General features: G+C 47.0%; 1 long non-coding RNA gene across 1 annotated transcript; it reads left to right on the top strand.

The window, feature by feature from the left end:
• The first annotated feature begins 517 nt into the window (after positions 1 to 517).
• LOC121465934 lies at positions 518 to 26,794 on the top strand. Its single transcript, XR_005976698.1, has 3 exons — positions 518 to 589; positions 20,700 to 20,842; positions 26,324 to 26,794. It is a non-coding gene; the product is annotated as an uncharacterized LOC121465934 (long non-coding RNA).
• Positions 26,795 to 27,663: the final 869 nt, after the last annotated feature.

The following is a 27,663-nucleotide window of genomic DNA, read 5'->3' as shown; positions in this document are numbered from 1 at the left end:
AATAGAGAGGCCATGTAAGTGTGCAGTATGTGGGTGGTGGGGTGGCTGGTGGTGGCGGTGGGTCGAGCCCATTGGGAAATAGTTCTACTCCCCGACAACCCACAGGACTATGTGCTGGTGAGGATAATTTCAGTGATCTATCTGACTTCTGGAAAGTTCTTCATCAAGCTTTGTAGCTAGAGATCAGGACAGTGATTTTTTTTTTATTTTACTTTTTATTTTGTTAGTTATTTTGGCTTGCCCTGAAGGGTTTTTAATTCCAGTAAAAAGGCTTAACCTTGAACATAAAACACACTTTAGATTTGCGCTTGGGAATCTCTCAAGCGAAGATCTCCCTTGTTGGATCCTCCGAGGAGCCTCTGTGCTTGTCACATCCTGCGCTTGTGGGGTGTTTTGCAACAGCATAAACATCACGGCAGAACAGGAAGTAGGCTTTTAATCTTTGGTCTGAAATCAAGTGTTTCAGAAAATGAGAAGGCTCCAGCTGGAGGAAGGCTTAATGTGACACAAGTCGCAACAGGAAGCTAGGTGACTCGGCTTCGCCGCTCCTGTCACGACGCTTGGGCAGGCTCATCCATTCGCCCATCCGGTAAGCACCTGTTCTGCGCGTGGCCTCAGTCACCACCCACAACAGCTAGTAGTTGGGCTTTTGCATTTCTTGCTAAGATGGCAGCTCTGAAAGTGTGATGGGGGGGGGGGGGGCTGCAGGGTCTCTGAGGCCCTTCCAAGGAGTCTCTGGGGTTAAGACTGTTCTCATAATAGCCCTCCCTCTCACCCGGTTGGTGTGCTGTGGAGTTTTCAGGAGGCTGCATGACACATGCGCACTTACCCGAAGGGGCTATTAAGATATTCCTCCTCTTCAATTACAGATCTGGGGGAAGCTGCCTCTTCCCCGTGTACCCCAGCCAGACCACATATGGAAACCCTGGTGCGCAGATTCCAGCTGCCTTCTAGAGAGCTAGATCATTGAGGTTATTTTAAGATATTTATTTTATTTTTAGTTATGTGTGTGCGTGCGTGTGTGTGCATGCATGCGATTGCATGTGCCTGAGGAGACCAGAGGCATCACAATCCTCTGGAGCTGGAGTTACTGGCAGTTTTAAATTGCTGGGAACAGAATCCAGGTCCTCTGTAAAAGCAGTATGTACTCTTAACTGCTGAGCTGTCTCTCTCTCTAACCCCAGACAATAGAGATTTATGAAATATATGACAGCATTCCTTTCCCTAAACTTAGTGTAGAATTTCTTTTCATAAAATATGTTGTGAATATGTTTTTATATCAGCTGGTTTTTTTCCAGTTCTCTTTGTGTGTATGCGAGTTCATTCACGTGTGTGCAAGTGTGCATCTACAGCTGTTATTCCTCAGGCACCATCGCTTTTAAAAAAATGTAAAGTACATTTATTTATTAGACTGAAAGGAACATACAGTGCCATTGAGCTGAGCCAAAAGGCCCGAGAGAATCAATGCATGCATTTGTTTCTTTATTTTGATTTACTGTATGTGTCTCTGTGTATGTGTCTTCACAGGCCGTCGCATGTGTATGGAGGTGAGAGGACAAACTGAGGAGTTGGTTCTCTCTCCCCACCGTGTGTGTCCTGGGAAACAAACTAAGTCATCAGTTAGAGGGGGAAGCACCCCTACCCGTGAGCCATCTTGCAGGCTCTCTAGTTATGTTTGTGTGTGTGTGTGTATGATGTGTGTAGGAAGTGCAGGCATGCAAGTGTGTCATAATACACATGTGGAGGTCCGAGAACAACTTTCGAAAATCAGCTCTCTCTTTCCATGATGGATTCCAGAGATTGAACTCAAGTCATCAGACTTGTGTGGCAAGCACTTTTACCTGCTAAGCCGCCTCACTGCCCCCCACTCCCCACCGCAGTCTTTTTACAACAGGGTCTCCCCCTGGTCTGGAACTTGCAGCATAGCCTAGGCTGCCTGGCCAGCAAGCTCCAGGAGTCTGCTAGCTTCTGCTTCCTTAGCACTAGGATTACAGACTTACTCCACTTTATTCTGCCATACTTGACTTTTTAAAATGTGAGTTGTGAAGATCGAACGCTTCACTGACTGAGCCATCTCAGAAGCCCTCCATTTTTAATTCCTAAGATGTTGTCAATATGTTAAAGTTTTCAAAGCTCGTCGGTTTGAGTTGCGCTCACCTACCCCTAACAAACCAGAGTCACTTCTGCCAAAGTTACATCATCAAGACAAAAGAGTGTATCCCCAGATAGGGCAGAGGGCTGTTTCTTCCCAAAGAGCAGTGTCAGTGTCCACGCTAAGTCCCCTGGCTTTAACCTGCACAGGGAAAGTGACTTTCAAAGGTCCAGTGTCCTTTCAGTTCCCTTTTCTGTTCCAGGGCCATTTCCTGTCTGGAAGCCAGCCTCCTCGGCTCTCTTAAGGAAATGTTTGGTTGGTTGTGTTTGTTAGAATACAGTGCTGCCCGAATGGAGACTCACAAATAAAAGTCAGAACAGATCTGCAAACTTGCTGCGACTGTGTGATTGCATTTTTTAACAAATAGAGCAAAAGATCTTTGGACCTCTTTTTTTTTTTTCAGGTGTGGTCTTAGTGTGCAGCTCAGGCTGTGCTTGAACTTGTGATTTTTTTTTTTAAATCTCAGCCTCACACTTTTATCTCAGCACACGCTTTTAGTTCCAGCACTCAGAAGGCAGAGGCAGACGGATCTCTGTGAGTTCAAGGACAGCCTGGTCTTCATAGCAAGTTCCAGGACAGCCAGGGCTGCATAGTCCAAACTTCTATCTCAAAAATACTAAGCAACCAAACAAAAACAATGAAATTAGTAAAGTCACTGATAAAGTTCACTGATGTGAAAGACGCCATTGACATACAACTCTCTAACCCAGAACAACTAAATTAGGCAATGGATATTTCAACACTAAAAGGAATTAAATTTGATGACTCAGCCCCAGTGTGCTCTGAAGCAGCCGTCTAGATAGAGGCCATCAACCACACCTCAGCTGAACTCCAGTGGAACCGACCGTCCTCTGTGTCTGAAGGGAAGAGGGCACAGTGCCAGGACCACCTCGTATGCTGGGTGTTTCCCTTTCTGCACCTCAGTCTGTGTGCCCCTGCCGACTCCGCTGCCTGTGTCAAGAGCTGGCTTTGGAGGGAGACCGTGCACCTCTGAGAGAGAGATGACGAGCCCCAGCAGGTCTTCACAGGATAAAGACGTGTAACTGTCAGAAGCAGGAGACAGTCAATGATCTGAAATGGACTGTCCGATGTGGGACACATAAGTCACAGTTGTGTCCTGAAAAATACCCGAGAGCGGCCTAACCCAGAGAGGTGCATATTGACAACCTCGGGGTGCAGAAAGGGAAGGAGCAAGAAAAATCAACCGCTGTGATTAGTTGTTAAAATCTGTGCCACAGATGTTATACCAACTTCACAGAAGGGGAAATTGAGGCCCAGAAGGCAGTATAATACTATGACCTTTGGAGGAAATCTGATTTATTTATTTTTGAGATAGGAGTCTCATATACCCTAGGCTAGCCTTGCTACGTAGCCACAGATGACCTTTGAACTTTTGGGTCTCCTGGTTCCACTTCCTGGGTGCTAGGATTACTGGTGTGTATACTACATACTGTATGTATGCAGTTCCAGGAAGTGAACCGGGTCTTCCTGTGTGTTAGGCAAGCACTCTGCCAACTGAACTGCAGCCTCAGGTGCAGATCTGAGCCCTGTCACTGGCAGCAGCCTCTAGTGTTGGCATAATTTGGGGTAACTGTTTATCCTCCTGACCCTCTGACGCCTCACCTGTGAATTGGACATCACAACGCCCACTTCGCAGTCTGTGAAGATTAACTACAAATAAAACCACGTCCAGAACAAGCTTCTGGCACACAGGAGCAGGCACAGGCTGGATGTGACTTCCTCTCCCTGGCTCTAACCCTGGCTACAGGTCATCCAGCTCAGCCTCGTTCTCTCATCCCAGGACTCCTTGGGTCACTCTGTCCAGGAATCAGCAGCCTGAAATCCTCCTGCTTTTGGGGAGACCACAGACCCCCTAATCCTTACCACATAAAAAGGTGACCTTCGTGGTCCTGTCCAGTCCTAACCCCTTGCATAAGCTTCACCCTCCCCAGGATGTGTCTCCGAGAAGCCCTGACTCAGCGTCGCCTCCTGCTGGCCGCGTTTCCCCAGGCAGGCCTGCCATCACACTTTAGTACCAATGTGCTGTGTGCTGCTGTCCTGGTCTGGGGCTCCTGTTTAGAATCCCAGGAGGCCAGGCTGGGTGGGCCTCATTCAGGGGACTTTTTCTTGATTCCCCATGAAGGATGTCCCAGTTTTCCTTGTACCCTTCAGCAATTTCTCTTGTCTCTCCTCCACTAGTTCGGCCTTGTTACTTCAGGGCAATTCCTCAGGGGATTCCCTGCTTTGCGTAGATCAGCTGTGTTGGGTAGGAGAGGAGGAGAGAAACTTCTGGACTCCACACCCTCCTACCCAGCTTTCAGAAGGAAGAATGGACTGATACGTGGAGCTTTTTGGGTTCCTTCTCTTCAGTTTCTCCATTGGTCCCACCTCAGAGGCAAGAGGAATGTTGGGACATTTTAAGGGCAGAAACTCTTTGTTTTTTTCTTTCTTTTGTAAACGGAACAATTGACTGGTGTTTAACACACATACACATAAACACACACACACACACACACACACACACACACAGACAAGACTGTGGCTGTGAGAAACCAACATGGGCCCACAGAACAAGAGCTACAAGAGTTAGCTGGGCCGTGGTGTGCACGTCTTTAATCCCAGCACTTGGGAGGTAGAGGCAGGTGGATCTCTGTGAGTTTGAGGCCAGTAACCTGGTCTACAGAGTGAATTCCAGGATGGGTAGGGTTAGACAGAGAAACCCTGTCTCAAAACAAAACAGCAAATAACTTATAGGGATTAAGAAGGGAAACCCCAGTCTCCCAGAAGGGGCCCTGCACTGTGAGCTCCTCCTCTTAGACCTGGGAGAACTCACTGGGCTGCCACTGAGGAGCCTTGGCCCTTACGTGAAGAGCTGTTCAGTCCTCTGCTTGTTTGATAGGACTTGGTGCTGTTCAATTAGACTTGATTTATTTAACAACTGAGGTCAGGTGATGGGTAAAGCTGTTGATGGCCAACTCCCCAGAAAACAGGTTCCTTAGTAACATAACTCCAAAAATAGAACCTAATTAACCAGTATTTAGATTGGGGCAAGAAACTGGGCCTGTACAATTGCATGGGCCTGCAATCCCAGTTACTCAGGAGGACATCAAGTTCAAGGCCATCTTGGCCTATGAAGTAACTTCAATACCAGCTCGGATAACTTATTGAGATCCTGTTTCACAATCAAAACTCAAAGGGCTCTATAGGAAATGGGGAGATGGCCTGTTGGGTTAACATGAAGGTTTGATTTCAATGCTCAGTGTCCATGTACAAAAGCTGGGGCTGAGTCGCGCTTCTGTAATCCTAGCACCACGTAGGTAGAGACAGGAAGATCCGTGGACTTGCCGGCCAGCTAGTACAGCTGGATTTGTGAGTCCCATGGTCAGGGAGCGACCCTGTCTCAAAAACGTAAGTCAGAGAGCAATTGAGGAAGACACCCAATGCTGGCTTTCGGTCATAGGCATAACACATCTGTGCACCAGCACCAATTCATATACGTTCACAGAGTTTCAAAGGGGTTGGGAAGAGAGGGCCAGCACGACAGCTCAGGGGATCAAGGCCCTTGTTGCCAAGCCCTGAATTCAATTCCGGAGACTCACAAAGCAGAAGGAGAGCATCGATCCCCACACTGTCTCTGAATTCCACAAGTACACTATATGACAGGAGCGTGCCCAAATACATACGTACATATAAGATAAATAAGTGAATGTTTTAAAATGGTTTTAAGGGGCCATGGACATAGTTCACTAGTAGATTGCCTGTCTCCTAGCATGTGCAAACCCTATCTTCCGTTCTTGGTAGTGGTGGGAAGAAAAGATTAAAAGATTAAAAAAATAAACTGGGGCAGCAGCTGAAACGAGAGAGCACTGTGGGAATCTGGTTAGTACTGAGTGTTCCAGCTCCCCGCCGCTCATGCTGAGACCTCCAAGCATCAGAGGAGAGGGAGAAGTCATACCAGACAGGCCAGGACACAGGCAGCTGCTCCCAGGGAAGCTGGGCGACCTAAATGTGTGTGTATGTGTGTGCGTGTGCCCACCTGTGAGTTGGTGTGTGTGCTTGTGTGTGCCTGTGCATCTGTGTGTATGTGTTTGTGTGCCTGTGCTCCTGTGTGTGTGCTGGTGTGTACCTATGTGTGCGTGTTGTGTGTGCTTGTGTGTAGGTGTGTGTGCATTGTGCGCCTGTGCAATCTGCATGTATGTGTGTGTGCCTGTGTTTCTGTGTGAGTGCTGGTATGTACCTGTGTGTGTGTGTTTCCGTGTGTGTGCACGCAGCCATGGAACTGGAACAGGAAATCAAGGGGGGGGCAAATCAAGGAGAGAAAATAAACAGTAGTTAAAATTGCCACCTTAAACACTCTCTTTACTGGAAAATTTTTAATTTTGACATCCTGGTTGGTTTTTAATATACTGAAGAAAACAATCATCTATTTTCAGTGAGCAGTTTTCATCCAAAGATGGTAAGGAAGAGAAAAAGATATCAAGGTGAGCTGGAAAAAAAAAATAAGTCACGCTGGAAAATTACAGGAGAGACATGTCAGCCAGACCTTCCAGAGAGACAAAATAAGATGAGGAGGGAAAGCCCAGAAGAACTGAGGAATGTTTACATTCCTACAACCACAAATGTGATGTGAGCTCAGAGCCTGGGGGGAGTTTAGCAAAACAGAGCTGAGTTCCAAGTGGAGGGTGCGCTAAGTAATAGCCCCCTCCTGGTTGCCCTGGCAATCAAACATCTGCTTAGCGGTAATGAAATCATATCAGGATGAGACTCACAGAAGGTTCCTAGGCCTGTGGCCCAGACACTGGCCTCGTGAGTGGAGGAAACAGATTAGATAGCCGGGAATGCCTGCAGCCAAGCCCATCACTCTGATACCACTGCTTGGCAGGAAAGCCGGGGACCTCAGGCCTGGAGGTCCCAGCTTAGGTTCTTGAAGCCTGGAGGGGGTAGGCATCAGGGGCTTGTACTCAGGAGAGGGTTAGAGAGGGCAGAGGTGGAGGCCATTCCTGAGCTGGGTAATTGATTCCTGAGTACATCATGGAGACGTCAGGGGAAGGCACAATGAACAGGTGACCCAGGTCCACAAGGGAGAGCAGACACAGATACTCACCAGTTCCACTGAGGCCGAGCAGAGGAAATAAAACCCTGCAAGAATTATTTTCTTTTCTTTTTTTTTAAGATTTATTTATTTATTATATATACAGTGTTCTATCTGCATGTATGCCACTGGACCAGAAGAATGCACCAGATCTCATTACAGATGGTTGTGAGCCACCATGTGGTTGTTGAGAATTTAACTCAGGACCTCTGGAAGAGCAGGCAGTGCTCTTAACCTCTGAGCCATCTCTCCAGCCCAAGAATTCTTTTCTCCTACACCATTCTTTTTTGTGTTTTGTTTTTGTAAAACATAGGACATATGTGTGTACACAGAAGCTTAACAGATATGCACATGAGCAAAAGAAAAAAACTAACGACACTCCTTCTCATAGCTGTGAATCGCCATCAGCAGCACATCACTGTTTATGGTACATCTTCTCAGACTTGTTTGTATGTGTGCATGCGTGTGCATATGTGTGTCCTTGTGCGTGCATCTGCCTTAGAGACTGGAGGGCAACCTGGAGTGCTGTTCCTCAGGTTCTGCCTTCTCTCTTTTACTTTTTGGCCTGGAATTAACCAAGTAGGCTAGGCTGAATGGCTGTGCAGTGTGAGCCGCAAGGATCTGCCTCCACAGCTCTGGCACTATAAGTGAATTGCCCACCAAACACCACACCTAGGTTTTTTGTTTCTCCTACACGGGGCCTGGAGATCAAACCTGGGTCCTCATGCGTTGCAGACACACAGACATGTAAGGTGGTGAAAACAAAGGAGAGTTTGAGCTGGGATGCAAGTCTACTGAGGGTCGGAAGAGCCGGGGTGGAAGAGCACTTCCTGTGGTCTATACGGTCAGAACAGGTTGCTTGGGGATTGCACCATTGATATATGTTACATAACAGGACCTTGGTTGTCACTTGGATGCTAATGAGGACTCTTTGGAGCCCGAGGAAGCGAAGGAATCTGGCAGAGTCTTGCCCTACCCATTTGTGTGCCAGGTACTCAGGCCTGGGACAGAATGGGGGGGGGGGAGGCAAAAAATCAGCTTTAGAACTGGGCAGTCTCAAGTCTGAAGACAAACGTTCCCTCTTCTCTCACGGCAGTTAGAGGGTCTGGGCTCAGGTCCTGTTTTATCTCAATGCACCAAAGTCAGTCATTTCTCTTTCCTGAAGCCTCATAGTCCCTCAGTTACAAATCCAGCCCACAGCGGCAGAGGGTGAAGCCATTCTAGAACTCGGGAGAGATGGTAGTTAAAGGACACTGTGAATATTCAAAATGCCACCGAATCCTATATCTCAAAATGCCTGACCTTACATTACGTGAATTTCATCACATTTGGAAAACCAAACCACCCCAAGAGTTGTCTTGTGGATTAATCCAGTCTAGTGGGTTTGTCTGAATCATCACTCTGATGTGGGCCAATGTGAAATTAGTCTCATTCCCCCTGCGGCATTAACTCTTCGTGGTCTGGCTTGTGCTCAGCGAACAACATGATTCCTTTTAAGGTTTTTGAGGCTTGCAGTTCTGTTGGTTGTGAAGATCCCACATGTTGTGCAGTTGGTAATGTCATTGTCCTAACTCTTCTTGGTCTGGGCTCCTCAGCAGACAGTAAGCCTGTGCTGGGCTGCTTGGGTGTAGGAGCACAGGGTGTGGGATTTCGGGGAGGTAAATGATGCTGATGGCAGAGAAGGTGCATTACTTGTTCACAGTAACTTCCCTGGGGCTTTTACTGCCTGGGTTATCGCCGCCTGGCTCCTGGCCAGGGCCTCATCCCTCTAATGCTGGAGAGAGGGCTGAGTCCTTGTGGGTGTTGTACAGGTTTCCTCAAGCAGAGATCGTCCTGGACCTGCTTTGAGGGACCCAGATATGTTGGTGTTGAGAGTTATGTGCATGTGTGGGAACCAGGCAGCCCCAAGTTTCTCACCCCACACCCTATCACCCAGCTAATATTTAAGCTTTCTTTTTGGATCCTTCCTCATGTCTTCCCTGTTCCTAGTCTTCAAAGGGTAAAGCTGTTCTGAGTTCTAATTCAAAGTGTGCTTTTTGCACTTGCGAGTGGTTAGGAGCCACACAGAAATCTCTCCTCCTGGCTAGCTTTTCATTGACTCTTGCTGCTCCTAGCACCTTTATTCAGTGGACAGAGACTTGTGGTTTACGGCTCCCTCGACCCTTGTCCATTGTCTCTTGTGGTTGTTACAGGATTGATGTTCTAGAACAGTCCTTTAGAAAAAAGAATGGTGAGGGACTGGAGAGATGGCCGTTAAGAGCAGTTGCTGCTCTTCTAGAGGTCCTGAGTTCAGTTCCCAGCACCCACATCAGGCAGCTCACACCGCTTGTAACTCCAGCTCCAAGGGAATTGATATCTCCTCTTCTGAACTCGATATGGCACCCTCATACATAAGGTACACATACACCCTGCAAACATACAGACACATGAAAAAAATCTTTCTAGAAAATGGAGGGCACAGGGGGATTCTCCCCCACTAATCTAGCCCTTGTCACCCATCAGGCCCTAAGATGCCAGCACTTTGGGCGGTCTGATTCTTCTGGAGGGATCTGTCACAGGAGATGGATCGAAGAGGTAGTCCTTGGCAGACAGCAGCAGGAAAGGTACAAAGGCTGGTCTCAAGTACTCTGGCCTTCTCCCAGCAACAGCTAAGAGATAGAAGACACTGAAGTCATGGTGTGGGTGGGGTGTCCACCATGTCTGCAAGGACACCCCTCCTCACTTTTGGTGGAAAGACCTCCTCTCTGGGCCTCCAAGGAGTTCCCCATTCCCACTCTGGTCTGTCTAGTGTTACGACAAGGGCCTGTGAGATGTCAGGAGTGGACGGGCAGAACATTCACTTAGCTCTGTGTCCTCTCTTCCCTGTGGCCACCTATGTGGGTCACTGGATGTTGCGTCCACATGTGAATTGGTGCTCTCATTGACAAAGCACCATCTTAAAAAGACGCTTTTCTGGTTGGGTTTAGTTAGTTGCTTAGCACCTGAGCTGTGAGCTCTCTGAAGGATGCTTTATTTTGAAAAAAAAAAAAAAGTTAACAGTTGGCACAATGCTGGGTGCAAAGCAGACACCTGACAGACATGAAAGGCAGGGGACTCCTTCACATAGGCTGAGCCTGAACAGGAAGGTGGTAGCTGGCTCTTGAGAACATTCCCTGTCTGACTTTGCCTGAGGTAAGGCCCCTTGGTCTCACCCTGTCTTTTCTTCAAGACTTGTGTGAGTCTGTGATGCTGTGGTCTGCTCTTAGTCATACTGGCTGCTGATTCAGGGGACTCGGCACCTCTCACCTGCTCACTTGGTACTTGACGGTGATTCCTTTCTTCCCTTCTTGATTCCCATTACCAGACTCCCTAACTGGACCTGCCATGGCTTCCCCATCACAGACTACCATTTGATGACCCACAGATTGTATTAGTAAGTCATGGGATAGGCCTAATATTTGGTTCAAAACTCAACCACTGGATCCCTGTGAACTAATATGCTGTGATGGAGAAAGAAATGAACATGGGCAGACCTGGTTCAAATCCCGGCTCAGCTTCTACGTAGCTATATGCTCATGTCTATGTCACTGAGCTTTGAACCTCAACTTTTCACCTGCGAAGGCAACAGTTGTGAATTATGGAGGAGGATAAATAATGGGACGCATGCAATCTCTGTGTATGTGCCTCACACGTGGAAGACATACGTGATCCCATTGCTAGTTTCTTTCTTCTGCATAGACCTCATCTAAGAAGTAGCACCCACGTATCTTTAAAGCGCATGCTTGCTAGTCAAACTGTAACCGGGCAAAGTCAACAAGCTGCTAGAAAGCTCATCTTTCCAAGAAGAAGCAGGGTCCTAGGGTACAGGGACAGCCTCCGCTGTCACATTTCCCTGGAATAGAGGATTCTCATTCCCGGTCCAAAGTCCAAAGGCTACCAGAGTTCACAGACCACCCACGCTTGAGTTTGAAAACCAGTCTCAGAGGTCCTAGTGAGTGACCCTCAAGGCTTTGAGATGACTCACAGCCCCAGAGGGACAGCAACACCTAAGAGAGGCACCTCTGCAAGAACCAGGAAGAGATGGCCAGGCAACCCTGGGGCTCTGTTAGGGTGGAGTCTACAATGGTGTCCTGAAGCTCTCCGCAGACTCAGTGGAACCAAGGGAAGCCAGTCCCTGTGCAGGCTCCTTCAGGGAGGTGAAGGGACTGGAATTTTGAGAGGCAACCTGAACAGAACGAGCAGAGAAAGCACCTTCTAGGAAATGAGGATCCAAGACCAACAGCATCAGCACCAAATCCAGGTTCACTAGGAATGTGGATGAATGGGCCTCATCTAAGGCCTCACGAATGAGAAACTGGGCCTGGGGCCTGGTGCTGGTGGGTCCAATGAGGTCCCGGGTGATTCCTGTTCACCCTTCATGTTGAGACTCCTGGCATGAGAGATGCTTTTGCTTATTTAACTGGGTCTTCCTTCCTGATTTGAATGGGAGATGGTGTAGTACAGGCATGGCTACAGCTTTCTTTCTTTCCTCCTCCTCTTCTTCTTCCTCCTCCTCCTTCTTCTTCCTCCTTCTTCTTCCTCCTCCTTCTTCTTCCTCCTCCTCCTGCTTCTCCTCCCTTCTTCTTTCTCAAAATAGGGTTTCTCTGTTTAACAGCCCTGGTTGTCCTGGAACTAGCTCTGTAGTCCAGGCTGACCTTGTACTCACAGAGATTACCTGTCTTTGCCTCCCAAGTGCTAGGATTAAAGGCATGTTCCACCAAGCCCAACTGGCTATAGTTTTCTTAGACAGAAAGATCTGGATTCTGGTTCTGACTGTGCCCCTCAGTGACTGTGGGGCTAAGGACAAGCCGGCAATCTCTCAAGGCATAAGAAATCTCCCTTGCAGGGTTGTGGTTAGGTGTCGAGAGAGGAAAGCCTTTTACTGGGTGACTGACACCTATAGGTGCATTGTGTCATCATGGTTACTTCCGTGCCTGTGAAGGAGCTGAGAAAGAACCAAGAGACTGTTGGGGACAGTCCTCCCCTACAAGTGGGGATCACTTTGCTTTAGGGCATTCCACAGGCTGCTCCGAACACTCCTCCATGCCATGGGTATATCCCCAGTAGGCTAGGAAGACGAAAAGATAACATTTCTGTTCCAGATAGGAAGAGAAACACATCCCTCTGCCATCTGGAGGCACAGTGTGAGACCCCCAGTGAGACACAAGCTCCACGTTTCCCACCCCTTCCTCTTGTCCTTTCACTCCAAGTCTCTTAAGCACACAGTCGCATCAGCCAAATATTCGCTGAGTGTCTCCTGAATGGATCGGCTCTATTTGCTTTATAATGCCCTACTGTTGTGTAGTACAAACTGCCTGCTGAGCAGGCCTCAAGCACCCCCACTTTCAGCTAGCGGAAGAGGTCGTGGCAGGCTTGGCCATAGTCCCCATGTGACTGACACATCCAAATTTTTGGAAATCAGGCATGGGGGTGGTTATATCAGAGTAAATTGGTGGGAGAGTTAGTAGGTAGGCTTCCTGGATTTACAGGCACAGGTTCTTGTTACATAGTTTAGGCTGACCTCAAACTTGAGATCTTCCTACCTCAGCCTCCCCGGGACTGGGGTTAAAGGTGTATGTCACTGTGTCCGGTTACAGGCGCTCACTTCTCTACCTTCTAAAATCATAGTTTGCCCTTTCAGATTGGCTAGCTGACCCTTGACCTCTGCCATACAAATAGAGCAAATTAGAATTGCCCCTCCCCCGCCACCCTATAGGATGAAGTCCCACAGCCTTGTCAGGCATTCACAGTCTTTTGACACTGGGCCCCACCGATGTGTCTGGTTTTACTTCCCGAGCCTGCTGCAGCTTCCTCTGTCACCGACCTGCTCATTCACAATTCACAGCAAATACCCCAAGGCTCCTTCTCTGTAGTCTGCGTGGTGGATTGTGACTCCTCAGTCTGGAACCTGCTCAACTGTGGTAGTGTGAAGAAAACGGGCCTGCCAGCACTCGGTGGCTTCCTGAAGACTTTTCTCACTCTGGAATGAATTTCCTGTCCTCCTTCTCCTACCCCAGATTCCTATTCTCCTTTAGGACTTGGCTTCACTTTCTTCTTTGAGTTTTCTGTTTTAAAATAATCTCAGATTTAAAGTTGCAAAATAGCACAAAGAACCCCAAGATACCTCTCACCTAGATTCCCTAAGAATTGTTATTATTGCTACTATATTATTCTGTTTTTGAGATACGCTTTTACCACATAGTTCTGACTCGCCTATAAATTGCCATGTAGCCTTGCCTGGCCTCCATCTCCTCCCCTCCCTGCCCCTGCCTCCCAAGTATTTCTATTACAAACACCACTATACCTGGCCAACGCTGATGGTTCTCCATGTTTGACTTAACATTGTGTCCGTCTATCTACATCTCTAGAAATATAAATTCAATTTTTCCTGAGCTGTTTATGTGATTTCCAGACTTTCCTCTCTATTAACTCAGTGTATTTTTTTCTAAAACCAAGGACGTTTCTTTTCCTTTCTTTATGTGTATGCTTGTACACGCATGCATGTGTAGATGTACTTGTGTGTACATATGTGTGGAAACCAAAAATCAACTCCAAGAGTGGTTTCTCAGGAGATATTCACTTAAATTTTTTTTTCAGATTTATGTACTTTTTATATGTGTATATGTTTGCTTGCTTGTATTGAATGCGTACCACATGTGTGTGCCTGGTGCTTGTGCTATATGTGTTCCACATGTGTGTGTCTGGTGCTTGAGGAGATCAGAAGACAGGGTTGGATGCCCTGGAACTGGAATTACAGATGGTGTGAGCTGCCACGCGGTGCAGGGAACTGAACTCAGGTCCTCCGTGTGAGAGCAGCAGGAGCTCTTAACTACCCAGCCAAGTCTCCTTGATTCTCTGAGACAGGCTTTCTCATTGAGGCTCGGGGCTCACAAGTTTGGCTCCTCTGCCTGAATTATCAGGTCCTGGGGTCTGCTTGTTTCTGCCTCCTCAGCAGAGGCTCCAGAACTTGAACTCAGGTCAGTCCAGAACTTGAACTGGGTTAGCTGTGCTCATAGCCTTTTCCCCCCTCCAAGAACATGTTCATATATAATTACAGATAACTGTCTAAACTAGAAAATTAACTTTGATGTCACCTAGATACAGATCTTACTAGACTTCATAAACTGTCCTAATAAAGTCCTTGCTAGCAAAAGAAAGCCGTAGGCCGTGCGTCACAGTTAGCAGCCATGTGTGTTTTATGTCCTTTAATGTGGAACAGTGCCTTGGCCTTTATTTTCTTGTTTTTCCTGACAACCAACATTTCAAAAATGGTCTGAACTAGTTGTTTTATAGGAAGCCTCATCTGGGGTTTGTTTGATGTTTCCTTACAAGTTCATGTTGTAGCAATTTGGCAGGAGTGTCCCGGGATGAGGCTATGTTCATCTGGTACATCATAGTCCTGGGAGGCATTTGATGCCCATATGTTTCATCTCTGGTGATGTTAATGCTGGATGCTGGGCTGATTTGTTGACATATCTGAGTCTGTGTTCCTCCTTCTCCCCGCTCCCCAGGCCCACAGAAACTCATCTCAATTCATTCTGGCATCCTCGTGTGGGAGGGATTTGAGGAGGTGAGGAACCAACACTGACTGGACCCTTCCTATGCCAGGTTCTGTGGTTTCTCATTTAAGTTTTATGGCAGCCCTATAATTTAGTGGTTGCTAGGCTCATTTTACAGGTATGTTCAGTGAAGGTGAGTAATTTGCCTTAAGGGCCCTTGACTGGCTGGTAATAGCCAGAGTGAAACCCAAGCCTGACTGCTAATTCTCCTGACACTAACGTCCTGGAGCCACACCACCTAAACAGCACTTATTGCTTTGAATGGTTGTTTAAAAAAATCAACGTTCCCCTCACCCCATGCACACAAAAAAATCCTGGTGGTGGTGGGGGCAGGAGTAGCACAAGTCTTTAATCCCAGTACTAGGGAGGCAGATACTGGCATATCTCGGTGAGTTTGAGGCCAGCCTGGCCTACAGAGCTAGTTCCAAGACAGCCAAGGCTATACAGAAACCCTGTCTCGAAAAACCAAAAACAAATAAGCAAACAAACCAAGAAAAAAAAACTACCATCAAGACAGACCATCAAGAACCTTAGTACCCTCTTATATGAACAAGGAAGTTTCCCATTCAGCCATCCCGTCTGCAAATGCGTACATAGCAGCTTGCGGTGATCAGACGTTGTGACTGAAACTGTAAACACAGAGTTGGTGTTGGTGTGGCTGTAGATATCAGAAGATCTTACTAAACAAAGGGGGTTAGGCAAGGAGGAGGTGACTGACAGCTGAGTCTACCCAAGGCTGGGTAACTTAAATGATTAAAGATCGCACGACTGAGGTTTGAGTTCTTAGAGACTCAAGAAAAAAAGAAAACAGAGACATTTGTTTCTGCCATTTTCCCTTTCTCCCCCTCCTCCTTCTTTGAGGTTTGAGATTCTCTTAGCTTTCTGTTTGGGGCTGAAAATGTTGGCTTTAGTTTGTTGCTATTGTTGTTGTTATTTGATTTGTGTTTGTTTAAGATTGAGATGGGGTCTCACTATGTAGCCTTTTCTGGCCTGAAATCCACTGTGTAGACCAGACTGGCTTCAAACTCAGGGATCTGCCTGCATTGGCCTCCCGAGTGCTGGGATTAAATTGTGTGCCACTATCACACATTTTATTTTATTTATTTTGATGCTTATCACCATTTATTCCAAAAGGAAGCTTCTCTGAGAAGGGCTGAGAGATGCAGTAACTTATAGGTATAGCCACAAGTCATCAGGACTGGGCTTAATGCCGCCATTACACATTTTTTTTTTTTTTTGGTTTTTTTCTAGACAGGGTTTCTCTGTGGCTTTGGAGCCTGTCTTGGAACTAGCTCTTGTAGACCAGGCTGGTCTCGAACTCACAGAGATCCGCCTGCCTCTGCCTCCCGAGTGCTGGGATTAAAGGCGTGCACCACCACCGCCTGGCTGCCATCACACATTTTAATGTCTAGTTTGGGACTAGATATCCTCAAAGAAAACAGAGACATTTGTTTCTGCCATTTTCCCTTTCTCCCCCTCCTCCTTCTCTGAACTTTTGTTTTTTTATGTGTTTGGGTGTGTTGTCTTCATGTTTGTCTGTGCACCATATCATGCAGGGCCCATGAAAGCCAGAGGGTGTTGGATTCCCTGGAATTGGAGTTACAGATAGTTGTGAGCCACCACACAGGTGCTGGGAATGGAACCATGGTCTCCTGGAAGACGAACTGCTCCTGATTCTTGAGTCGTCCCTCCATCCCCACCTCCAGCCCCACCATTGTCCCTTTCTATGAACAAACAGAAGGTTGTTAAATTCTCCCTGCTGACCTCCCCTTCCACTTCACTGATAATAGCATACTGTGTGGCAAGAAGAAGGGACCTTCACACCGAGCCCAGGAAATCTAGATCCATACCCTAGTCACCCAGACAACCTTGGACTTAACCTTTCCCAAAGCGTTCAGTTATTGGGAGGGCAAGAGTGTGCATAGAATTGCTACTTTCCTTTAAGAGAGAGGAGAAATGGCTGCAGAGTAGTCAACTGACAATTTTGGTCAAATTTCCTGTCTACTAACTTACCAGATACTTAGACTCTGAAATCTTTGTTTGTTTTGTTTTTCAAGACAGGGCTTCTCAAGACAGGCTTTGGAGCCTGTCCTAGAACTAACTCTATACACCAGGTTGGCCCCAAACTCATAGAGATCCGCCTGCCTCTGCCTCCTGAGTTCTGGGATTAAAGATGTGGGCCACCACCACTCAGCTATTAGACACTAAATTCTTAGAAATTTTTGGTTTATGTAAACATAAGCTTTTCCTTTGTTCTTCCTTGTAGTTACCATGTCAAGCTCTGCCTCATCTTTCTGTGAAGCCATAGAATCTCTATCCTTCTGTCTTTTGTCTCCTTCTGACATAAGGTCTCCTTTTCATGTGTTTACAGAATCTTTCTCAGGAGATGTTTAAAAATATCTAATAACTGGTTCCAACGTGTGTACTGGCCAAATGGGTTTGTAGAGGCTGCTGGGTCGGGCGCTTACCACGTCTTTGCTGGATCAGGAAATGCCCTGGAGGGTTGCAAGAGAAGGCCAGGGAGGCTGGGAGAGGACCAGGCCTGCCTGTGTATCACCAGAAAGGGTTCCTTTTTCTTGTTTGTTTTAAGGAGAGGAGATACGTGTGTGGTAGCAAAGAGTGAAAGGAATTCTTAACTACTTTTTGCTTCTAGTGGCTGACTTGTGGAAGAAAAAAGCATGGTAATGTTCAAGAAGTCCTTCACAGATGTGTGCACATGCCTATGTATGCATGTATAAACGTGTGTGCACACACATGCGGGTGTGCACACTCATGTGCCTCACTGAAGGATGAATATGTGACTTTGTGCTGCCAGGCAAGTGTTCTACCCCTGAGCTCAACTCTCTTGATTTGGAAGAAGGTCTTACTGAATTGCCCAGTTGGCCTTGAACTTAGTTTGTAGCCCAGGCAGGCCCTGACTTTGAGATCCTTCTTCTTTTATAGCAGGGTTACAGTCTTGGGCACCAGCCTGCTTCCTTGTCGACCTCGATCTTTTGCAGAGATGCAAAGATGCCCAAGCTATTCAATTTGTAGTTATTATTTCCAAGCTTGAAGGCCCTGTTTGCTTTCTGAGGCGCTTGTGGTTGCTCAGTTTCTCCTGTCTTCAGTTTTGATAGCAGAGGTCAGAAGGTCTTCCTGTGTGGGGCAGTTCTATTTCAGGGCGGGACTGTGGTTTTCTTCTGTGCACATGGGTCATCCCTGGTGTCCCTAGCCTTGGTCTTGTTCTCAAAGCTGCCACTACTGCATGAACTCATTCAGCTTAGTGCTGGCTCCACTTTTTCTTTTTAGCAACAAATACCAAAAAGTGCTTAGTTACACTCTCTTTGGCCAAAGGACTCATCCCAGGAGATCACAGACGGATGGAGGATTTCTGGGAGTCACTTTCAGGATCTGTAGATGGGTGTAAGAGCCTGGATGTGCTCCCAAGTGGAGTTCCGTGCGTGTCTCCAGTTCCCAAGGAGTTAGATCCTCTCTCGTGGCTTATGGCTTATGTAATTACACTTCCTTGCCCTGCGGAGTCTCTGTGTAGTGGGAGAAAATCAGTATTGTAGGCCTGAACCTTGGTGTCGTCTGGGTAGTAAGTGATCTTTTCACTCCAAGCTCCCTTTGCAGCTGCTGTCTTTCTAGAGAACCTGACCCCAAAGTCAGGAAATATTGATTTAGCGTCCAACATAGTATTATTCCTTCCTCAGGCTGGACTCCAGCCTTGCTCTCTATGCAGAACACGGGCAGTGTCAGTATGACCACAGCACAATTTCCTCAGTTCTGCCCCACAGTAGATCATTTGAACTACCTTAGGCTTTAACTGCTACGTTAAGCACAGTTATATGCATCTCTGTATATATCTTTGCTTTACACGCACACACACACACACACACACACACACACACACACACACACACACAGAGGTTGTGTTTATTTTAGACAGGGTCTCAGGGTGTAAGGTATCCCAATCTAGGTAGACCGCTGAGGATGACCTTGAACTTCTGGTCTTCCTGCCTCTACCTTCTGAGTGTGGGATTACAGGCATGTGCCGTGTGTGCCACCACGTGCACTTTAATCAGAGCTTCATGCATGCCAGGAAAGCGCTCTGCCCACTGATCTCCAGCCCCAGTTTTATAAAATACTTACAGACAAATTCTATTTTTTTTTATGCATTTCCTTCTCTAAAGGGAATCCAAAGGTCACAAGGCCTGAACAATTTTGTCATTTGACGAGGTGATGTAGAAGGCGTTTTTGTTCTGGATTTAGAAACATCTCGCTTGCTTTTATCTTGTTCAGACTGCTATAACCTCAACAGCCTGGAGGGCATTAAGCAAGGAGAGCTGGCTCCTGGCAGCTGCCCTTCCATCCAGGGCTGCTCTTTGAGGAGCTGGTCATGGACACTCTCCTGGCCTCTGTGGAAATGGTTTCCCCAGCTGAAGAGTGAGGGGAGGGATCAGTTCTGACAACATCAGGCAAACTTAAGATCTGTAGGAGGTTGATTGGGTACCAGTATTTGAACAGTTCACTATCAAAGCGCTGGGCAGACGTTATGGAAAGTGTTGGTTCTGCACAGGAAGGAGGGACATAGACTGCCACCTGCTGGTGTGAAGTGTTAGCGTCCCGGTGATTGGGGATCATTCTTCTGGCCCAAGGTGAAGCCTCTGTATCAGAGAGAAAGCGTCCCCTCTTCCAGGCTGGCCCCAGAAAGGGAAGTCTTAAGATCATGTTTTCCTTTTGCCGATCAAACTGTGGAGGATGGGAGACAGCGGCTCTCTAAAGGCTGTTTGTAGAAGGAAGTGTGTTAGGTTTTGGAGACTGTGGAGATATTGGCAAGATGTATCTCCGCGAAAGCAGGGGACCTCCATCGGTTGTTCACTGGATCCTTCAGAGAGGCTGGCAGTCCCCAGTTCTTTGTCCACGGACACTCACGGAACATCGCGCCTGTGCCAGCCACACACTTTGGCAAATATTATTGAGCGAGCTAGGCAGGATTCCTGCCTTTCTTACTGTCTAGCGGGGAATTTGGCAGAAAGACGAATTCCTTTTTAAACTGTTGTGCTTTCGTTTCTCTAGTTAGTTGAAGACAAAGTGGCATCTAAGAGGAAATTAAAAACGATGTGGAACATAACATCTCGCCTCTCGAGCACTACAGCGGGTTTATTTTAATACCTTCTGGTCCTGGGACTCTGGAATGAGCATTTTTACAGAGCTACAATCAGAGTACATATGTTATCCCTGAGCTTGGGATAGTTCTCTCATCATAAACATCTCTCAGCGTTGCTAATCTCCCTAATTACCCCGATCGCTCCGGGAGAGACGAATGTGAGGCTGTCATCAGAATCTATGCAGCAATTCTCTTAAGCCTAGAACTGCGGGGGTTTTCGTTTACTATAATAGCTATTGCTGATGTTAATGTTTTAGTGCTGACTTTACATTGCCCTATTTCTCCGGGATCATAATACAGTACTGCCTGTGTGCTCTCATATTGCTTCCCAACAGAAGCATCGAGAATTTACACACCGACATTACCCCAGTGAATTTGTCTGTTGCAGGGCGGGGGTATGTAAGACTGTTGCTTTGAAGCATTGCTGAGAGTTAATATCTGAACTTGGGCTCCCAATTTTTCTTCAATCTAGCTTTCTTTTGGCTAGCACTATGCTGGTTCTTTTTTTTTTAATTATTCATGCACTATTTACAATTTGCTCAGGAATAAAATGTCTGCTTATGCTGTGGTTAAAGAAGTCAATGAGTTACTGTCAGATGTCTTTCCGTCATAGATAAAAGAGCATCTGAAAACTGTGTTCCCAACACCCTGAGAGTCAGAAGGTCATTTATTACTCATTCAATTGACACCTCCTTCTGGAATCCTCTCAAGGAAGTACTCTCATTCCAGGCTCTAGAGTACAAGTCCAGTCTGCTACCCAGAACCACTAAGTGAGAAAACCGACTCCAAAATCACCCTTGGCCTGATCAAACCACCAGTGAACAGGACATGACTTCTCAGTGCGTACGAGCAGGAGTTGGACACCAGCCCAGGTAATAAACGTGCAAATGAAGATCATGTGATCGAATAGTTCATTCCTTTCCAGGCAGTTCTGCAGAAGGGGGAGTGTGTCCTTGAGTGGCTCAACTGGAAGGGCCTCTCCCGGGAGAAAAGCAGCTGGAGCTCTACAGCTGCTTAGATAAGGGTTAGCGCTACAGCCTCCATCAATCTCAGTGCGAACAATCGGGGTTATCTCCTGACTGCCTTCTCTCCATATCCCTCCTATTCTGAGCCCACCTGCAGGTTCCTCCAAGCCTGGATGATACAGAACAAGCTCAGAACTGGGGGTCAATTTTCTTTGCTTGTGTCCTCCCCCTAACAAAACTTCTGAACCTTTTCGCTTGGAGAGCCCAAAGTACTGCAGCAATAGTGTCCTTTTAGTTGCTATGATATTTTGCCAGTACATAAGTCTCTGCATGCACACACACACACACACACATACACACACACACACGGGGAGGGGGGGGAGACAGAAAGGAAGAGAGAGAGAGAGAGAGAGAGAGAATGAGAATGTAATGTGTGTGTGACAGCATCAGGATCTCTTATTTCCCTGGCTAGCCTCAAACTTGCTACAGGCCATGGATGACCTTGAACTTTCTATCTTCCTGTCTCCACTGCCTGAGGGCTAGAATTACTGCTGTCCGTCACCACTTCTTGAAGCTGTGGCACTGGGAATTGAACCCAGGGCTTTGTGCGTGCTAGGCAAGCTACACTCCCAGCCTGGAAGTCTTTCTCCTGAAATGGACTGGAAGTGTTGAAACTGAGCCTGCGGGAGGGTGGAGGAGCTCACTGTCAGCGATGGCCTTTTGGTTTAATACCTCACTGTTACTCTCTGGAATCAGTGGATGAAGAGGGATAGTCATTCAGTTAACACAGACTGTATAGTAGGCACTATCTCACTTAAAGTTTTCCAGACCACACGACATGACAGAATAAGTTCTCAGTGGTCTCTCCCAGTTACGATGCCATTATGCCATTGGCTCTGGAGGGCGAGGAAGTTTTGCAGACTAGTCAAGACAAGTGTCAAAACACTGATAACACATGGTAGGAACTGGAACTCCACTTAGAGCTAGGTAAGGTGGCAGGAGCCCATGGTCCTTGTTTAGCATACTGGGGCAGGAGGATTGTTTGAGCCCAAGAATCTAAAGACATCCTGGGAAGCACAGTAAGACCTTCATCAAAACCAAACAAAAAGACCAAGAAAAGGAAAAGAGAGTCCATATAGACATATGATGAGAAAGCTAAGAAAAATTCCTTAAAGAAGAAGAAACAGAAGGTCCCTACGTATCAGGACCACAAAAAGCATAAATCAAGGTGAGAGAAACAGGGTGTTTATGAGTAGGGTGTACAAGGAGTATGGCCCAGGGCAGGCTGCCCTGTTTCCAGGAAGTAGAAGGAGGTCCTGCAGGGTTGGGGCCAGCTGTGTGTGTGTGGGACTAATAGAAGATTATTATTGGCTTTCTGTGGTTTGATTTCTTTTTCTTTAAAAAAAGCCATAGAGGTGGGGCTTGAGGGATGGCTCAGTGGGTTAAGAGTGCTAGCTGCTCTTGCAGAGAATCAGTGTTTCAGTTCCCAATGTCCATAACTGCCCGTAATTCCAGCACCAGGGAACAGTACCAGGGAATCTGACACTGCCTTCTGGTCTCCCAGGATATCAAAACTTATGTCCTATGCTGGCCTCCATTGGCACACACTCAAGTGCACATCTACACACATGATACTAAATAAATAATAAAACATCAGATATTATTTATAATTTAATAGTTTATCAGATAAAAGAATCATCTTAAGAAGTAAATAATCGCATAAGGGATTGAAATGTAGCTCAGTTGGTAGAGTGCTCGCTTAGCGTGCACAAAGCCCTGGGTTAGAGCCTTAGCACAGCATTGACTGGGTGTGGTGGTATATTACATGCTTATAAGACCAGTACTCTAGTCCTGGAGTAGGATCAACAGTTCATGGTCATCCACGGCTACCTAGTTAAATTTGAGGCCAATCTGGGATACATGAGACCCTGGTTTTAAAATAAGATGAAATCGGCATACTAATAACCTTCTCTGGCTACCTCTCTGCAGGATTGTGGGAAGTGACTGAGCTGGCACATGGGAATGCTCTTACAAACTGAACTGTCAGGCAAATGTCACAGAGGGGTTATTAGATACAGCAGTAAGTTCTAATTCACTGCCGTCCAGAACTGCAGTCACTCGGCTTATTCTTGGTTGTGTTTGATTGACAAGGCAGCATTTACTACCCATTGAGACTCTGAAAATTAGAACCTGGCACAGAGAAGGCCCTCCCTGTTAGTACCACAACCCTAACTAACTTCCTAATGGTTCTCTACCCTCAGATAAACTCGTGTGTTTCAGTTACACACACACACACACACACACACACACACACACACACACACACACATTTGATTGTAGTCTGCCTACCCTTTGGAAATCACAGTTCTTTTCTTTTAACTCTTTTCTTTGAGACCTATGTAGCCCAGGCTGGCTTTGGACTTGTAATCCTCTCGCTTTAGTCTGCTGAGTGCCATGATTACAGAGATTTGTTATAACACTTGACTCTTGCTCTTAGAAAAAGGGCTTTGGTGAGAAGTTCACTTGTAAAAGAGTATATACAGCATGAAATAGACATCTAGGCTCCCCGTTGCTGGGGTTACAGGCACACAAGCCTTTTAATCTTGGTGCTGTGGGTTCAAACTCAGGCCCTCATGTTCTCGGGCTTTCAGAGCAAGCGGTCGTACCCACCGAGCCATCTCACCAGCTCCCCTTGCTCTTTAAACGGAGCTTCACCACGTGCAGTATTGCTAGGCACGGCATGGTTTCAGTTTTCCACTCCCTGTGCTTTCAGCAAGAGGACCGAGTTGTAGGTGTTCTCCCACAGCTTGCTTGCCTGTCTCATTCTCCTGCTGCTGGGTACAGCTGTAGCTCACGCGTTGCACAGTGTTCTGGCATGGTAACATGCTGTGACTTTTGCTCCTCCAGAGAAGGGAGGTTTCAGTTATTTATGATTTCGGGCTGTTATAAACAACGGTTGTTCATGTCTCTGGTTGCATGTAAGAGTTAGTATTGATCTAGATGTGATGCTGCTCAGTCATATGACATGCCTGTCTTTAATTTTATCAGCTAAGGCCAAGCTGTTGCTAGTGGCTTAGCACTTAACACTGTTCAACAGCACACAAGAACTTTCCTTGTTCTGAGTTGCTGCCCTTGCCTGGGCAGTCTTTTGCGAACTGGGTGGTTGTGGGTCTGCTTCTCCTTTTGGCTTCTGTTTGCATTGTCCTTGTTACTAAGGAAGTTGAGCATCTTCTGATGCTTGTGTTTCTTTTATATCTTTTCAGGTTTGAAATTCCTGTTTTGACCTTTCCCTAATCTTAAAAATGATTTATTTTTATTACATGTGTATGAGTCTTGCCTGCAGAAGTTCTAGAATTACAGATGTGGATGTTTCAGTGGCCAGTTTTACAGAGGTTCTGTGGATCGAAACTCAGGTCATCAGCCATGAGTGGCAGGCACTCTACCCACCAAGCCTCTTCTCTCCATTGTACAAGTTGAGTGTGTCTGTCTTTGTGCTGTGATTTGTAGCTGCTCTTTGTAGAGTATGGACATCAATTCTTTGTTGTTATGTCACAGTTATTGCTCAGCTTCTGGCTTGTCCCCTCATCTGCTGTGTAATGGTTTTGTTGGATACAAGTTCTTGATTTTAGCAAAATTGACTTCAACCTTTTCTTCTTCTTCTTCTTCTTCTTCTTCTTCTTCTTCTTCTTCTTCTTCTTCTTCTTCTTTCTCTCTCTCTCTCTCTCTCTCTCTCTTTCTCTTTCTCGGTTTTTCAAGATAGGGTTTCTCTGTCTAACAGTTCTGGCTGTCCTGGAACTTGCTTTGTAGACCAGGCTGACCTTGAATCACAGAGATCCACCTGCCTCTGCCTCCCAAGTGCTGGGACTAAAGGTGTGCACCACCACCGCCCAGCTAGAGTTTTCTTTTAAACCTGAGGTTCTAGAGATAACTCGGAATTTTCTTCCCGAAGCTACACAATCTCGAATGTCTTTCTTAGGACTGTCCTGTCCTATCGGTTCCTGAAGTCTTTCCTGGGTTTTAGAAATCCTAGATTATTTTCATTCCACTGTACCTGTGTGTGCCTCCGTGAATTCTTGGGGGGGGGGTATCCTGGGCTCTGCAACCCCAGCAGGCCCCTAGGGGGCGCCTTTACACCACACGTTGAGCTCTCTGGCGGGGCATCCAGGCTCTACTGTGCCTAGCTCTTGATGTCCTGTTCTTCCCAGCACATCTTAGTACGAGGTGACTGGAGCATGCATGGAGTTAACAACCTCACGCTGTAAGCAAATGCCGTATTTCTGAAGGTTAGGGTGTTATTAGGTCTTGCCCTGTGCTGTGTGCTGTGGGAAGCCGAGCGAGTCTGTGTAGGGTAGTCCAGGGGTCAGTGAGACATCTCTGTAAGAGCCAGACATTCAGGCTTTCCAGACCACTCACACCCGTGTTGTAGACTGCACTTTGGTTGCATAACTTGGGGAGAAAAAGCCAAGTCAGATCTCATCACTGGTGGATACCTATAATTCAAGCAGTTGGGCTGTAGAGAAGTGCCTTCACCTTCCCAGGCCTCCATGTAATCCATGCTTGTCACAGTAAAAGACAAGGCAGAGCTGCCTCGCACAGTCTTTTAAAGGCCCCGTCACGGCTGCATGTTTTCTTGGTTAGAACTCAAACAGTCCCACTTAACAGTTAGAGCTGAAGAGGTCGTTTTCTGGTTTCTCCATTAAGAGGAAACAGCGGAGTAAAATGGCCTCATCTCTCCTGTAGTAAAGCAAACGTTACTCCTTGGAAGAAAAGTCTGCACTTGTAGCATGTGGCCCAGGGGCTGTTGCTGCTGTTTAGTGTTCCTCATTTGTGCGATGTCCGAGACTGGGGTCCCCACCTGATGGTCCGCAGTGCTGAGCACCCCATCCCTGGGAGGCTTGTTAGTCCCTGAGCAGATAGCTGGGAGCCCCCCCTCACTCATCTTTGGGCGTACCTGTAGTTCCCTGAGGCAGCTCTAGCAATTTCCACAGCACATTCTGACACCTGAATAGCTCAAGCCAGAGCCGTGGGGACAGTAAAGGGGGGGGGGGGCACAGTAGAATGAAGATGCATCCGGTTCCACAGACGGGAAACCAGAGACCCAGAAGGAGAAAGACCCTTTCCAAGGCCACACAGTGAGTACAAGAAAGGATTTGAACTCAGGGCTCCAGAGCCCTGTACTCTGTGCAGTCTCCAGCCACAAGCCCCGACACCTGCTTTCTCTGCATTCTCGTCAAATTCCTCTTTTGGCCACTCTTGTGAGACTGCCTCAGGCTTGGACAGTCACTGTGGGTACAGGCTGATGTTCAGTGACATCAGCTGTGTCTTGTCTCTTCCGCTTCATGGCTTCCTGTATCTCTCTGACTACACTGTATTCTTGTTCAAATCCAGGAAGAGATCAGAGCGTTGGGGAGAATATTCTCCGAAAAACAACGTGGCATTTCCCCCAGCAAGTTAAATGTGGAGTGACCGCATGACCAAACAAAATCAACCTTTCAGATGAACATGTACATCCACGTAAAGGCTTGCTCACCGTCCTCGTGAGAGGGAAAAGGTGGGAACGGTCCAAATATCCACCAGCTCATGAATGAACACGCAGGAAGCATACATCGGAACAATTACCTGGCAGTCGAGAAGAATGAAGTCCTGGTACTTGAAATGTGGACGAATCTCAAAAACATCCTATCAGCCGCCAGAAGCGCATCACAAAGACCACACATCACATGACCCTGCTGATCTGAAATGTCCAGAGTAGGCAGGTTCACAGGCAGGAGTAGATTAGTGGTTTCCAGAGGCTCGGGGGACAGGAGGTAATGGACGGAAGGTTTCTTCCTTGGTTGATGAAAATGTTCTGGGATTAGATCGTGGTAATCATTGCATAACTGCAAATATACTAAAATACATTAAATTGTACACTTTGAAAAGTGAGTTTTAAGGTGTGTAAATTATATCTTCTAGAAAGGTGGTCTCTGGTTAAAACCCAAGGTGGGGGATGAAGCTGGAGGAACGCTGTGATGACGAGAGGGTTGCAAGGTGAAGGCAGCCAGCCGGGTTCCTGGGCCCGAGAGAGCGTGTCTCGGCAGGTCTCCTACTCAAGAAGCGGAATGGTGGAAAGGCGCCTGCCTTAGAAAGTAGCTACTCAGGCACAAACTAGAGTCTCAGAGCTTCAACTAGCCAGGAACATGACCCAGTCAGTCAAACTTACTACTGGTAAGCTCAGTTTCCTCATCCATAAAATGGTACAATAGAGTCGCTCTTACAGATGGTGGCATGAAGACTGGGAAGCATATAGTCATAGACCTTTGCCATCCGCGTCTCGTTTCTTCCCTAATCTCTGGGGCCACCCCTTCAATATTAGGGTGTTTATGTTTCCCCATATGGGCTGGGAACCTTTCCTGATTGAGTGTTCCTCAAACAACAGCATGTGTGGGATTATTTCTTTCCTGGTTCTCTGCACATTTGATGTATAGACAAGCACAGTGTGTCTCACTGAACCTGGAGCTCACCAATTGGCTAGGCTGAATAGCCAGTGAGTTTCCAGGATTCTCCTAGCTCTGCCTCCCAGTGCTGGGGTTACAGGTGCGCCTCTGTAGTGAGCTTGGTCACTCACCTGGAAGTGACCTCACTCTTGCTTGGCCTTTTATATGGATTCTGGGGATCTGAACTCAGGCCCTCATATTTATGTAGCAAGCTCTTTTTTTTTTTTTTGATTTTTCGAGACAGGGTTTCTC

This window comes from Microtus oregoni, unplaced genomic scaffold (genome assembly GCF_018167655.1).
Source record: "Microtus oregoni isolate MIOR12 unplaced genomic scaffold, Mior012 000032F_ref0000030, whole genome shotgun sequence".
NCBI classification, from domain to species: domain Eukaryota; kingdom Metazoa; phylum Chordata; class Mammalia; order Rodentia; family Cricetidae; genus Microtus; species Microtus oregoni.
The sequence above is the reverse complement of the archived record's forward strand: the minus strand, read 5'-3'. Positions and strand labels throughout refer to the sequence as shown.